General features: G+C 39.0%; 1 protein-coding gene across 3 annotated transcripts in view; it reads right to left on the bottom strand.

The window, feature by feature from the left end:
* The window catches only part of pknox2 (pbx/knotted 1 homeobox 2), a 105,647-nt gene that overhangs the window by 38,432 nt on the left and 50,394 nt on the right, over positions 1-16,821 (bottom strand). The gene's annotated exons all lie outside the window — the stretch shown is intronic.

Genomic DNA, 16,821 nt, shown 5'->3' with positions numbered 1-16,821 from the left:
TTAAAGCTGAACGCCGCTCTGCATACATCTCAGCTGTCTCATTCAGTTGGGTGTTGGTGCTGCTGCACCTTCCAGAGGGCTAATTAGGACTATCTGAGACCCTGAAAGGTGGATGGCCGTACACAGTAAGCCCCCACTACCACCCCCACTGATGAAGCTAATTGGTTTATACACAGACCCCCCACTTCTGCTCTGGCTTACTACAGTCAACCACTGCTTATTCATCCTGAGGCTAAAGATAACCTATATGAATAAGCTGCCAGGAAGTGATGTGACCATGGTGGCGGTGGGGGGGTTGAGAGGGCTAATTTGAGGTTTTTAGGATGGTTTAAGAGTCTAATCTTTTGTAATTTTTCTCAACTATCATGTAAAACAACCAACAACTCTGAACTACTGTTAATGACTGAATGTTCAAATGATGTTGATAACAGTTTCTTCATATTCTCACACATCCTCATATTTTTGTTGATGATTTGGTGCAAAAGGGTTATAAATCTGTGCAAATGACAATAATAAGATAATGAACTAAAACAGAAATGTCTAGTTAAAGTGTTGGCTCTGACAAACAGCATTATCCATCGAGAAGTGTCAAGAAATAATAATTTACCAAATTTGTGAGGATTTTAAGTCTACGGAAACTAAACAGCAATGAATGCAAAAACATTTTGAAAGAATTTCCTAAAATTGAACAGATCCTATGTGTTAAATATAAACACAATAATAATTAAAAAAGAAAAAAAAACAAGGATGATTGTTGTAAAAATAGAATTTTACTTAGTGGGACAGTAATGTAGTCAGTACTGTAAAACTTTCACTCAAACTCATCCTGTAAACTTGTTTCTTTCATCCACTGATCTTGAGTTGAAAAAAAGGGAAAAAAGAGACTAAATCTGCAGCGTTGTGATAAGAATGTACACACCAGCCACGTTATTAGGTCCAGCTTACTTGTACTGAGTTAGACCCCAAAACTGGATAAAAATGTATTGAACACTCTAAAACAAAATTTAAACTTTAACTTTTTAATAAAAATATGAACTAGATATATAGCATTACCTCCAATAATGCTTGTGTGAATGCTGTCAGCAGAATTTGATAGGTGAAGATTCTGAAATTGTTGCTAAAAACATGAAGCTGATAGTCAGCTAAAATATGAGCCAAATGCCAAATTAGCCTAATAAACTACAAACAAAAAACTTCGGTTAGCGAAAACAGCTAGCATGTATCTAAAAAAAATAGCTAAACTTAACAAAGACTAAAAAGCTGAAAAAAGCCTAAATTAGCCAAAACAGCGTGTGTGTAAATATTAGCCAAACTCCAAAACAGCCTGAAAAACTTTTTTTTAAAGCCTAAACTAGCCAAAACAGCTAGCATGTAGCTGAAATATTAGCTAAACTCCAAAACAGCCTAAAATGCTAATAAATAAATAAATAAATAAATAAATTAGCAAAAACAGCTAGCTTGTAGCTGAAATATTAGCTAAACTCCAAAATAGCCTAAAAAATCTTAGTAAATCTTAAAATAGACCATAAAGCTAGCAGAATGCTAATTTTTTATAACTTTATAACTTTAAAGCTGTTATTTTTAAACATAATAATGAATAATAAAATGGCAAGAATATTATTCCAGAATAATTCAACTTAAACCTTAAATAACTTTCAATTTTTTACTCTCCATAAAAATATTTTTTGTCAAAATTATACAAGTTAGAAATAAGCGTAAGATAACATCAGGCCTTTAATTACAATAAAATAAAATGATCTTGCACTCCGGGTATAATTATCCGGAGAGCCGGATCCGGCCCCCGAGCCTCGACTTTGACACGTCATAAAGGGATGAACATGGTCAGCAACAATACTCTGGTTGATTGTGGTTGGTAGTTGGTACGATGAAGCCCAATGTGTGCCAAGAAAATAATCCCACACCATTACACCACCTCCACCACCAGCCTGAACCGTTGATACAAGACAGGATGGATCCATGGATGGACACCAAATTCTGACCCTATCATCTGAATGATGTAGGAGAAATCAAGACTCCTCAGACCAGACAATGTTTTTCCAATCTTCTATTGTCCAATTTTGGTGATTCTGTGTGTATTGTAGCATTAGTTTCCTGTTTTTAGTTGACAGGAGTGATACCCAGTGAGATCTTCTGCTGCTGTATCCACCTGCCTCAAGGTAGTTGTGCATTCAGAGATGCTCTTCTAAATGAAATTTGAACAGGTTGCTATTTGAGTAACCATTCCATCATCTAGAACCAGTCCAGTCATTCTCATCTGATCTCTGACGACTACAAGACATTTCTTCGCACAGAACTGATGTTCACTGGATATTTTCTCTTTTTCTGACCATTCTCTGTTAACCCTAGAGATGGTTGTGGGTGAAAATCCCAGTAATCACCAGTTTCTTTAATACTCAGACCGGGACATCTGACATCGACAACCATGCCACATTCAAAGTCATTTCAATCATCTTTCTTCCCCATTCGGATGTTCGGTTTGAACTGCAGCAGATTGTCTTAATCATGTCTACATGACTAAATGCATTGAGATGCTGCCATGTGATTGGCTGATTAGAAATTTGTGTTAACGAGCAGTTGGACAGATGTGCTTTATTAAGTGGCCAGTGAGTTTATCTCCTCTACAGTGAGCCAGATCCTGGTCAAGACTCTGACCGAGCCTCTGTTTGTCATCAGAACAGAGCATGGCTGCCTGTCCTGGTGATATACGTTAACACACTTTTTATTTGGGGGTTTTGGAAGAAAATCTGAAAATGCAAAAAATGTCTGAATGTTTGTGAATTCAGCGCAGTGGCTGTTTGTGCCGTCACACTTGTTTGTGTACCATGTGCGTGTCTTTGAGAGTCATTTAGTACTCTGATTGCATCTTTTGGTTTCTGTTCTCATTCCAGCTGGTATCAGCTGTAAGACATCTCCTCTGTTATCAGTCCTAATTTTAATTGCAAATGCAGCAAGTGTGCTAGTGATTAAATGGAAAATCACACATTAATTGATGAGACTGAAGATAAAGCAATTCCAATTACCACAGTGTTTTAGGTGGGTGTTCAAGTTTCAGCATTCCTCAAAGGAACAAGCCTCCAAGTGCCTCATTTAGGGAGGTAATCATCAATCTATATCCATGGACTAGGTCTAAAAGCACACCAGAACATGGCTGCTGAGAAGACAACATTTAAACAATAAGACTAGAAAAGAGAAAAAAATGAAAATAAAACGAATCAATAAAAATACAGTGATTCAAGAATAATAGACCTCTTTAAAAGTTCAAATTCTACAGACAGTCTCTGCTTTAGAATATTTTCTCTGAACGTATCCAATGTGTAAATCAACCCAATAGTCGTACAAGTTATTTTATCACTATCATGTTTGTTTCTCAACAAAGCCTTTTGAAATCCTTTAGTGTATAATGTATGCCAATTGGAAATAATATAGTTGCTCTCATAATTCAAAAACAAGAATAAAGTTAAAAATGAGAGGAAAGCATAACATTTTCCAGCAAACATCAAAGGTTGGATTGAAGGCACTTTGAACACTTTCATCGGATTCTGTTAGTAAAGAAACGTTTCTTTTCAGAGTTAAACTATCGAGCAATTCTCATTTACGGCCTAAAACCTAATTTTCTTGTTTTCTTAGCTCTATTTGTATAATTGTAACACAGCAGTAAACAGACATCTAAACCATTCCAATATTGCGTCCAACTTTACGTCTGCAACAAGCTAGCATGCCATCACTAGTGATATATAACTCACTGGGTTTGGTATCCAGGAAAGGAACATAGAAGGATGTTTGAGTGTGTGTTATAATTTTCACTGTTTGTAAAGTTTGACTGTTCTCAGAACTCATTTGTTTGGAGAAAATAATCTTAATTTCTAAAACTGAAATGATGACCTCTTACTCATACAGCTCACACAACATTCTTCTGTTTTTATTAGAGGCGATCCAATAATATATCTACATGTGTGAGACATCCTCCCCTTGAAATCTAATTTAATCAGTTGTATTGGAGCGCCCCGGTTTAAAGATTGACCATCAAAGAAATGAATAATATTTAGAAATAGATATGTCACCTTGGCAAGACATTATGCATCTTAATGGGCTGAAAGGGATGTAGCCGAATAAATAAATCAGGTGTTTTTTTTAAATGAGCAGGATCTAATCATGACCTTATTGTCAGACCTGATTCACCATGCAAACAACACGCAGGACGCCTTGATGGCTCTGAGTGAAACGATGGAGGGAATGGCAGAAAAGTAATGAGTTTCTGGTCTTTTGGGGGGTGGGGTGAAGGGGGGTACATTCAAACTAAGCCAGATTTAAATAAACTGAAACACCCGCATGGATACAGAAATCTTACAGCTTCAACTAGAACCATCCAGGGAGCTGGATCCCTATCCCAGCACCACAACCCCAAGTCCAAACACACAGACACAAGCATTCACACACATATACACTGAAGTGCACAAGCCTGAGGCAAGGAGAGCCTAACCAGTGGTCTTAGGGCTACAAATCCCCCCAGGCTGAAGCAAACTCCTTGCATACTACAGAAAGAAGCCAGTTTACACTCCCAGACCACCTCATTAACCTGAGCCACTGCTCCTCCTTTCAACCAGCCAGCGCTCCACTCCGCAGCACTTACAATTCATACCAATATCATTTATTCATCTGCTCTTGTTGATTGGACTCCCTCTTGCCCACAAGACAGATCAAGCATCGACCGAAAGCTGTGTGAAGGACGTTTCAGGACTGTTGTAAACAAGTAAGTTTATTTAAGATCACAGGGAAAGGGGCCAGGCACATCTCTCAGATGGGGCTGCCCTCGTCTAATGAGAAACACATGATTCGGAACCAAAGGCACAGAATGGAAACTGCTTCAGCGTTGGCATGCTGCTGGCACTGAGCGAAGGTACAAACAGCAAAACTTTCTTTACCTCAAACCTGTTTGGCAACAAATGGAAGAAAGCTTTGATAAAAAGTCTAATTTCACTTTAGTCTATTTGTCTTTACCACAATATTTCTTTTTCTTTCAGCAGCAGGAATAAAGTGAGCTCTTTTTCTTAAGACGTCTGAGATGCAAACCTTTAAATATGTGTGGTCGGCACAAGTATTAGAATATTTAAGTATATATACTGTATATATGTTTATATATATACGTTTGTAGTTGGTTTAAATCAGTTTTAGTTTATTAGTTTAAAGTTTCCTGAGCACTTTGAACACCACACCATCCCATAATAGTTAATCTGAAATCCCATGATTATATTTCTCATGGGAGGGGGGGCATGAACCCCACCTTTTAACCAATCACCTTTACCAGAGCAGCACCTGTTCATTTCAGTCTTCCGACTGTCCTCCCATCCTGGGTTTTTCTTTTCTTCTGTTTCATACAAAGTCATCGTCACGCGTCCATGAGAATGTAAGTTTACCTCTTTTATGCTGTTTATTTCGTTATTTAGGGATGTGTGCTATTTTCTCTTCACAATTTTGAATCTAGTAAAAGTTAATATCCTTAAGAAATTGTAAAAACTGAGTGGAATTATGCTTTAAATCACTTGTGTCAAAGTCAAGGCCCGGGGGCCGCATTCGGCTCGCCGGGTATTTATATCCGGCCCTCCAGATCATTTTATTATGTTCTTATTAATGACCCGATGTTATAATCCGCTCATCTCTAAATTGTTTAATGTTGACCAAATATATTTTTACGGAGAGTAAAATATTGAAAGTTATTTAAGGTTTAAGTTGATTTATTCTGGAATAATATTCCTGCCTTTTTATTCATTATTATGTTAAAAAGTTACGGTTTTAAAGTTTTAAAATGTGGCATTCTTCTAGCTTTTTGAACTATTTTGACATCTTCTAAGATTTTTTAGACTATTTTGGAGTTTAGCTAATATTTCAGCTACAAGCTAACTGTTTTGACTAATTGAGGGTTTTGTTTCAGTTTTTTAAGGCTGTTTTGAAGTTTAGCTATATTTTTTAGCAACATGTTAGCCGTTTTGGCTAACTAAGGTTTTTTCTTTTTTTTTATTATTTTTAGTTTTTTGGGCTAATTTGGGATTTAGCTAATATTTTAGCTGGCTATCACCTTAAGCATTTTCACTTTAAACGTTTTCAGAAAAGAAATTCATAAAAAAGTTAAAAAAGTAAAATACCTAAAAGTATTTTAGTTTCTCTAACAGTTCCTCTGTGTAAAATACTGTTATAACTTTAGGTGTGTTTTGTAAATCCTAAAAAAAAAAAAAAAAAGAATTAAGAGAATTTATTCATAGAATTAATAATTTGTTTTATATAATTATTTATATATATGGTAAAAATGGCGTATACTTGTATAGCCCTTTCTACCCTCCTTTGTGGGCGGGCAAGGCAGGAGTCAAACCCGCTCGCTTCCAGATCAGAAGTCGATTGCCCTACCGCTGCACCACAGCCACCCCATACATGTGTATATGTGTATGTATTTCTATAAGTATATATATATATATATATATATATATATATATATATATATATATACACACATATATACTAGTCGTTTAGATAATTGACAGATTTTCGTTGCATCTATTATGTTGAGAGTATGATGGCAAATACATATTTAAATCTAAACAACCTGCTTATGATTGCCTATTTTTTTCTTGAGCCACAGAGGGTTTAAATTTGACAAATATAATAATTTGGTTTATATTGTTATCGCCTGATATGGAAAAAGTATATTGTGATATAAAAAATTCCATTTCGCCCTGCCCTTGTTTCTAGCTGTTCCTGACAAAGAACCTCTCATTCACCTTTATCAATGTACAATGATATTCTTTACTTAAATGTATCTCTAACCTTTTAAGCTGATTGTTTTGAGCTGAACCGCCTTACAAACACCCCTCACACATTCAAATACCCCTCTCAGACCATAATGAAGATACAAGGATTTCCCTCAGGGGTGACAGTTCGCTAGATCCACAGCTTCTTTTTTAATTGCTGACAATGGCATCAGTGCTTGTTCTTGTTTTCTTTATATTTATGCAAATGCTTGTTTGGTCGTTGTGGAATACAGTTTGATTGTGTTGCTTTCTGCTTTCAAAATGACATTAGAGAGTCTGAGGTAAGATGGGCTGTGCTAAATCAAACGTGGAGTGATAGGTTTTTTGTGAATTTCCTCTGGGGCAGATGGTTTGCATGCAAACAACTTTATTATCATCATTAAAAGTGCATTTTTTGGGTGCAATATTCTATGGAAATAATGATCTGAAAACGATTTGAAAGAATATTCTAGTATGAAGAAAACATTCCAAATCATTACCTCAATTCTATTGTTACTGTCTAAAATATAATGGGACAGAACGATGACACTCTAAATATGATAAATAACGTTGTTTTTTTTATTCATGAAAATTTCTCACGTCTGTTTTGGGAGTACACAGAGACTCAGCTAAAAAAGAAATAAAAAAATGACTGCTGTTCACGTTTGTAGAATCAAAATGTTGACCTCTGAATCTGCAATCATCCATCAAAAACTCAGCAGGAAGATTCCTTGTTTTTCCATCACAAGCTCTGAAATTAATCCTTAAAGTCACAGTTCAGGCTGCACATTCACAATGAATGGTGCTGTTAGAGTTTGTAGACGGTTGGGTAATTCCAGAACAAGATAGACACTGTAAGAGTGCAGATAAGTATAAAAGATGCTTTATTTCAACTGTAGGAACCGGGGCAAACTTCAGTCTGAGGGAGAAATTTTATCCCCGGCTCCAGCTTTAATTCTCTTTTAGAGATTATCCGGCATTGGAATGGGGCCTGCAGCTCTAAACACCTCTGATTGGCAAATTCTTTCAGCAGAAACGACGCGGGCTCACAGGAAGGCGCTCTGATGAAGACGACTCACAGCATAGCTGAGGAGACGGCCCAGTCGTCCCAGGAAAGCAAAAATTCAAAGCAGCACATTTCTAAATAATTAGACAGCAGTGTTTGCCAGTGGCAAACATGGAAATATTTCATACCCTGTAGAAATATTTCATACCCATGCCACTTCTTTTTCTTCAACTAAGAAATGACATAATATCAAACAAGGGCTGTGTTGATAAAATTGATATCTCGATCTTAGCTTAATAATTTATCCTTAAAAGTAGAGATCGATCTAATGTATAGTGCTAAAGTCCGCTAGCTTGGTGCTAACGTATAATGGAATTTCCCATAGGACGGCTAATGCTAACACTCGGTAGACCTAAACATACATTGCTGACTAAATGAACATCTCTATAAAATCACAGGCATGAATTTTCCAAACTATTTTAAAGAAATGTTGTTTTTTTAGGTTTTTTTAAAGTAACTATTTATGGTCGAAAGCACAGTTTTTTTTGCAATCGCCACCTAGTGGCTAAACTGAAACGCCCTCCAGGAGAGGCAGAACAATTGTTGGAGCTTCTCCGTTTGAGAATCCATGTAACTCTGAACAATTTCATTATAATTTCACTAATATATCTTACAGTGTATGAACTGTATCAGATTAATACTAATATCTTCAAAACATATATAGATTATTAATGTATTTCTAAACAAATGTTTCCAAATGTTAAAACCACTTAAATTCAAAATTGAATTGAATCAATTTGAATTGAGAGGATCAAAAGCATTTTTTTTTAATCGCATTCGGATTGATCTAGGCTGTGGTGAATCAAATCGAAACGTTTCTGGAAATTATTGGCAATATTCAGCCCCACTTAAAACCATATTCTAGAAACAATAAACCTAAAGTTCCTTAAAACAAGAACAAAATCTGGAAATACCTGGATCACGTTACTAAATACTGCGTGTAATTTAACTTACATTTAAAAAAAAAAAACCCACCTTTGACATTTTAGTCTCAATTGAGATCAAGAAATGCTTCCAAGAATTTCTTTTAGTCTGATTTCTTCTCCAAAAAAATATGTAGTGGTCCGTCTCTTATGGTGGGAGTTCCAGTCTAAAAATAGCTCACCAGATGTTGAAATTCTTCATTACTGACTCCACCATTATGTCAACAAATTTGTTTCCAAATATTTAATTGTATGATTTTTTTGTAAATAATGACATGAAAGTCACACCTGGTTTGAAGAGGAAAACAGGAACATTTTCAGTGACAGATGACCACAGCTGTGGAGAGATCGTCACTGTTACGTCACATACGGGCTGAAAAATGGTCAAACCTGTACGAGGAACGGGTGGCCTGCTAAAAATATTAAGGTGGTAGGCCACTTGGTAAGTCAGTAGAATGGAAATATTCATGCATATTTTTTGGGGCATACTCCAAGAAACAGGTTAGTGGCCACTTACAGTACAAAACAAACAAGGGTGAGTAAGGGACTAGATGAGGCGCAGGATGTCATACGGATCCTTTAACTTCTCAAGGTCCTGCGGATTGAACGAGGAGTAAGGGGCTCCAAACTCCAAAACACACCTTAGGTCAAGGGCCGAACGGGGTCAACATTTATTGAAAACACTAAAACTACACTTTTAAAACTTTTCAATCTTAACTGTTTTATCATAAATATAAGTAAAAGAAGACGGGAATATTATTCTGAAACAAATCAAATTAAACCTTAAATAACTTACAATTCTCTCCATGACAATATTTCCTGTCAACATCATACAAATTAGAAATATAGTAAATATATTTAAAAAAGAATAAAATTTCTTAACTTTTATGTCAGTTTGTGTAAAAAAAAAAATCTTATATAAGCTAAATATCACAAATGTTTTTCTCTTTATAAAATATATTTTGTCAAAATTATAGAAATATGAACAGGCTGCCAAACAAACAAACAAAGCCTGGGTATAAAAATGAAGTTTGAGCTTTTCAGCTAAAACAAATCAAATCCTTCCATTTTCTTTGCTCTTATGTTGTTTAATGAGAGCTGGACTCCTGGCATCGTTTTTAGCACCAGATTAATGTCTTTTTGGTGTGTGAGGTCCTGTGTCTTTGTGAAACGGATCAAAGTGATTTGAATTTAAGAAATATAAAACATTAAAAACTTATCCAAGTTCCTTTTTACTTGAGATAACTCCAGAAATATTCCTAATTTTGTGCAACACCAACAGTAAAAATCCTCCCAAAAGCATCTAGATTCATAAACAAATGATCTATTGTTTGTTTATTATAATGAAAGTGCGCCGTTGTTTTACCGTCTTTTCAGTGCAGCTTCATGTCAGACACTAACACTAAAGAAATGACAAACGTAAAATAGATATTACATAGAAAATCAAGATATGTAATAAAAAGGTCTACAATGTATAAATAGTTATTAAAGAACCATGTTATTAGTAAATACTGAGTAAACTAAAGAGAAAGGGGTTATTAGGGGTTATGAAACAGCGCTCCGAACACCGCTTCACCTCACAGCCTGGGCCGTAACTGTAAAGGAAACACAAAATACATTTGAGACTAAAAGTTATTACAAGTCATTCATGATTGGTTGGTTCATTGATTGGTTAGAGGTGTCTTTCACACAAAACTTGCAGGCTTTATCCACTTTCAATTTTCATAATAGAGTGGCTTCCTCAAAATATTGTCTTGGGGGCCACAAATGGCCCGGGGGCCGCCAGTTTGAGACCCCTGATCTAAACCATCAAGTTGGGCAGGAAACCACCCATTCTGGCAACACTGGTGATCGGGAATTGTCATCTGACCCACTGCATGATGGGATCGGTAGTTAATATATCACCAGTGCTACATATTGTTGGCCCATTAATACAAACAGAATCAAATGATTTCATGGGCCAGATGTAATTACAAGGCAGGCCCAGTGTGGCCCGCGGGCCTTGACTTTGACACATGTTCTGTGGGTGCAGCCTGACTGTTAGAAATGAGGTGATTAGACAATCAGAGCATAGTTTGCAGGGACATCCTTAAGGCGCCTCGTGTGCGTGCAGCATTTGCACACGGAAACGTGAACTTCATCTATTTCACAAACTTTCTTCAGCTGTGAAAGACGCTAAATTGCAGGTGCACCATGTCCCTCTGAGGAGAAACATCAGCAAATAAGAGGTTCAATCTGTGAAGCAGATCCCAGTGTGTTTTCAGCTCTAACCGTCTCCAGTTCCAGCTCCCACATCCCGCTTTCCTCCGTAGCTGAAGGGACATCTGGAGCACATTAAAGCGCTGAGGATATAGGATCTTCCCTGAGCTCTCAGCAGGATGGGTGGCCCTTTCTGTACATGCCCTCCAACAACACACACAGACACTAGTCCTGTTAGATCCACACGGATAGCAATGAGTTTTCCTCTGTCTTTAAGTTTGTGAACTCCAAAAAAGTTTGAAAAAACACAAGACCAATGCTTTTTTGTTTGACGGTGGTAAATGTAGCTTTAGTTTGATCAGCGACAGCAGGCTTACTGTCATAGCTGTCATGACTACAGAACACGTAGCGACCCAGACGCTGGAACCCGGAAGAAACACAGCAGAGGTCTAGCGTGGAAGGCAATAATTTTAATAATGTGGTGAGAAGGTTGGGTCCTGAACAGGACAGGAAGCAGGCTCCGAGCAGGAGGCAGAGGTTGGAGGCGTAGTAGGCGATCTTGTCCTCCAAGAGGGAGATGGCCGTCTTGGACGCAGGAACGTGAAGCAGAGGCAGAGGCTCGTGGTGTGACCGTGGAAGGAGACCCGACTGGAGATCCGGAAGTGGGGAAAAACATGCAACCACTCGAGGTAGGAGATTCCTGAGAGAGAGTGAGAGAGGTATTTAGACAGAGTCTCGGCAAAAACGTGGCAAGACTGTGGCGTAGACGAGGTGGCCGAATATGCACCATCAGGGGCAACGGACTGGCGGGGAATGAAGGTCCTGGAGCTCCTTAAGGGCAGGTGAGGAGACGAGATGAGTGGTTGCAGCTGGGGATGATCAGCAGCCAGGTGGAGAGGAGGGGAGAGTGGAGAGGGGGAGGAGACTGACAGAGGCACCATGACAATAGCAGCACTTTGAGATAATCTTCAACTCCTCGATTCTTGTAACTCCTTTATTTTTGGCTAACTCTGTCTTCTATCTTTTCACTTCAGCTTGTTTCGAAATACTGCTGCATTTCTTTGTAAGCATCACCATTGCTTGCATTGTGGTGTAGCGGTTAGTGGAGTTTCCATGTATTCCCTGTCCATTTTCTCCAGGAACTCCAGCTTTCTCCTACAATCTAAAACCCTGCTTCATAGCTGATTCTAAATTCCCCCTAGGTGTGAATGCAAGTTTGTGTGATCCTGAAACAGACTAAGGAGGAGCTGTCCAGGTTGAGCCTCGTCTTTGCCCCACAGTAATTGGGACAAGCATCTGCAGCCCCCTGACCCCAAAAGGAATTAAGCGGGTTCAGAAAATGGATCACTTTCATCCCATCTTCCCTGAATTTGAAAACTTCTTCTTTTTGTTTTTAAATGTTTAAAAACTTTTTTTCCCAGTTGTCTCTGAGCTCCATTCATTTTCTCGTCAAACCAAAACAGTGAAATGAGCTGCCTTTGCACATGGACAGATTTTATGACAGATTCTGGTTTTCTCCACTAGCGATTCACCACAACTTCAACATCCCACTTCCAATTTTAAAGGATTAACACTTCCTTTTTCATAAATGTTTGTAAAAATAAAAAATTCTGACTTTTCAGTACAATTTGTTATCAAGCTGAAATTTTAAAAAAGTACACATTATTAACAGGAGAACTTTCAGTTACTGATAAACTCAATCTCGCAGCTTCAGAAATGTAAACTGATCTCTTAAGTTTAAGTTTATTTGGCACCCTAAAATGACCTTGGTCAAACAAGACACCATTTAAAGTGTAAAGAACAACAAAAGCACAGCTGAAACAATACAAGATGAGAAATATGGATTCATTACATAAACAACATAAGAACACCAGATAAAAGTGGAGCTAAAACAGTAAAACCCATCAGCAGAGCAGAGCCTCATGCTGTGTCAAAAGCCTGGCGATAAAAATAGATTTTAAGAAGTTTCTTATAAATGGACAGTGAGGTAGCCACAGCTTCACTGCACAATTTGAGTGAGCTCGTTCCCCTCTGAGCTTACTCTTTGACCTCAGTACTTCCAGGAGAAGCTGATCAGCTGACCTGAGGCAGCAAGTCGGGGTGTAAGGACAGAAAAGCTCAGAGAGGTACGGCGGTGCACAGTTGTTTAACCCTCGTGCTCTCTTATGGGGTCCAAATGACCCCACCCTTATTTTAATGCCTGATCCCAACAAAGGTGGACAGGATTTTATGTCTGCCACGAACATCAGTGAAGCTAAAAAATCCTTTAAAAAAAAGGTCTGCACGCTGTCTAGCAGGGTCCAGATGACCCCACTTTTACTGTAAACATGTCTAGGAAGATTTAAAAACAAATAAAATAATCTTAAAATGAACTCTAAAATTCATAGGCAGCCAGTGAAGGGTAGCCAGGATGGGGGTGATGAGGTCCCTCTTACCAACCAGAACTCGAGCAGCAGTTCTGGACCAGGTGGAGACGTGAGAGGGACGACTGGCTAGCTCCAAAGTAAAGAGTGTTACAGTAATCCAGCCAGGATGCGATGAAAGCATGGGTCAGTATCTCAAAATGCCTCAGATAAAAATACCTGGATTTTACCACTGAGCTAATTTGACATTCAAGTTTAAAACCACTGTCCATAATAAAACCCAGGTTAGACACAGGCTGTTTGAGACGTGGAGTCAAGGGTACCACCTCCACTGAGGAGGGGTCACAGGAACTGCTAGGACCAAACACCATCACTTCCATTTTTCTGTCATTAATACTTAAAAAGCTGAGGGCCATCCAGTCTTTAATGTCTTGTAAACAAGACAGTAATGTTGTAACAGAGTAACCTTTCTTTATTAGTAAATTAGTAAGTCTTTTGTGTTAAAGGTTTACTGATTGCTCTAAGACTTTTCAACAAATTGGTCAGCCTCTTTTTCCAACTCTGCTCTTTTTCCTCTCTGACACACCCAGTTTTGGCAAAGTATTTCAGAAATTGGTAAAACTCTGAGATGTTCAGAAACTCACACTGAGAAACCACAGACCCCCTACGCAGGCCACCTTCTCAGACACAGAGTCCTGCCTGTGGTCTGCCTTCCACACACTCAACGATCAGGGCAGGTGTGGCGGTGTCTTTCTGTTTGTCATACAGCAAAAGAGGCTGTTGTGTTGAACCAACCGGAAAGGACATGAGATCAGAGGACATGATCCTCACAGCGTGACTGTTTTGCACAGATGAAAGTGGATTTCTGAAGCAGGTAGATCACAAAAGCAGATTGGGCTAATTGAAGAAGGTCAGAAACCTTAAGGAGTCCATTTTTGAGGGTAAGAGGGAATGGTAGGGAGAGCATAAGCAAGGATTTTACAGCTTTCTTGAGGTTTGGTTTCTACAAAATGTTCTTTGTAAGATGTTTTTGTTACTTCAGCCTGTATTGTGGGATCATCATGAATCACTGATGCAGACGTCTTCACACTTAATATGTGATTTGATGTCATTTAAGTGACCCACATAAACTGTGTCATTGGAGGGGCAATGATACATATTTGTAATCTTTGTCTATATTTCTATCCATCCATTCTCCACTCATCCAGGACCAGGTTGTGGGGCCAGCAGTCTAAGCAAAGATGCCACTTCCTCCAGCTCCTCTGGGGGGACCCAGAGACATTCTCAGGCCAGCAGAGAAACGTACGCTATGTGTAACGAGTCCAAGTCAGGTGGATCCATATGTAGTCTTTTATTTAGGGAGCTTAGACAATATGTAGCGAGCTTGGCAGAGGTCAGGCAGGGTGAAGGGTTTCTCAGAGGCTGAGGCAGAGCAGTGGTCAAAGACAGGCTGGGGTCGAGGCAGACTTAGACAGAAACTGGACTGGAGGAGATAATGCTCAGAATTGTAGGATGTAACCAGAACAAGACTTCGCACCCAAGCACAGCCTGAAGCCTCCTTATAAATGTTTGTGCTGATTGCTTGAATGAGAAACAGCTGGTGGGGTGGAACAGTGGGCAGAGGCTGATGGGAAATGGAGTGAAGACAAGGTTCAGGAGACAGTAAGAACTCAGGTGATGGCTCCCTCTGGTGGTCTGAGGGGGAGACAGGAGACTGATTCATGACACTATGTCCGAATTCCCTCCCTAATCCCTTACTACTAAAAAACAACAGTGCAGGACTTTCTAGTGCCCTGGATTTTAAAAGCAATTTGTACACGGTGCTCTCTACGTTTTTTTTGTTTAGCTAAACGCCGGATATGACATCACTGATTTCACAAAGTGAAAATTTAATACAAGACAAATATTTCATAATGTTTTGATGATGAAAATGTGGACGGTTTATTCAAAAATTACAGTTAAACATGTTTTTTTTTCACAAAAAATGTTCAACTGCAATGCATTGTGGTCTATATTTGCTAATGGAATGAGCATTGATGTACGCTAGTTTTTTGCCAAGACATCTGGGAAATTTCTTGTGCACTCGATGTTGAAATAGTAGATTCGGACAGCACTAGAAAATGGCGAACAGGCTATCTAGTGAGTAGGGAAGGAATTCAGACATAGCCGTAGTCTCTCCAGCGTGTCCTGGGTCTTCCCTGGGGTCTCCGCCCAGTGGGAAATGCCCGGAACACCTCTCCAGGAAACATCCAGGAGGCATTCGGACCAGATGCCTGAGCCACCTCAACTGGCTCCTCTGGATGTGGAGGACCAGCGGCTCTACTCCGAGCTCTCTCCAGGTGACTGAGCTTCACCCTATCCCTAAGGGAGCACCCAGCCACCCTACAGAGGAAGCTCATTTCAGCCGCTTATTCTCTCGGTCAAGACTCAGAACTCATGACCATAGGTGAGAGTACTGGAATTGTAAATTAAGAGCTTTGCTTTCTGGCTTAGCTCTCTCTTCACCACAACAGAAGCGTACAGCGACCGCTCAACGGCCTGTTGATCTCAAACTACGATCTTCCGTCACTTGTGAACAAGACCCCAAGATATTTAAACTCCTCCACCTGAGGCAGGAGCCCTCCACCCATGAGAGAGGACAAACTACCTAAACATACATAAACAGTTTAAATTTGATTTTAGTATTTAGACAAAAATGAGTGATTGTGTTTGTCAACTAGTGAAGAACTTTATTTTATAGCAAAACTCATAGTTTGGATTCCAGAGCTGAAAAACAGATAAAATACCAATTTATGGGTTATTTTTTTGTGCTGGTCTCATTGTGAGTTTAGAAGCATCTTGTAAACAGGTCAGTATGAGTTTCTTTAACCTTAAAAGCTTTAAAAAAAATGCTAATCAAAACTAATCTTGTTTTTTCAACTTGTACTTTTTCATGAAGCCCAGAACAGACATTCTTAAGGTATCTGCCGTCGCTCCCCTTGCAATGAATAAACAAACTTTTTCAAAGGAGGAGAGTTCAAAGAAACGCGTCATATCCAATAAATTGCCTTGCCTGATTTGCCATTTCAAATAAATTGCAGTGTTGGCCAAAATTTGCAATTCACAGGAAGTAGTCCCCCGAGCCACACAGAAGAGGTTAATCCACATTTTCATGTTTGAATTCAAGAAGGAAGAAGAGAAAAAGGGAAAGACGGTAGATAGGTAACTCTGCCAGGAGATGAAGAGCATGGGGGGAGTGGGGGGGTGAGAGAATGGGAAGAAACAGGCGTCATTTAGAGTAAATGGCATCCAAAAACCCTCTCCAATTATCTTTGCCTACCATGCCAGTGAGACTGACTTAATTAAAATGACTTGAGAGGGAGGGGGTGGGGGGTGGGAGAAGGGGCTGCTAGTGACAGAGGGGGCAGGCGAGCAACATATCTGCAGCAAAACACAAAGCTCAGACTCCGCTCCGGCATTGCACAGACTGT

This window comes from Oryzias melastigma, linkage group LG14 (genome assembly GCF_002922805.2).
Source record: "Oryzias melastigma strain HK-1 linkage group LG14, ASM292280v2, whole genome shotgun sequence".
Classification (NCBI taxonomy): Eukaryota; Metazoa; Chordata; class Actinopteri; order Beloniformes; family Adrianichthyidae; genus Oryzias; species Oryzias melastigma.
This window is presented reverse-complemented; position numbering and strand designations above follow the sequence as displayed.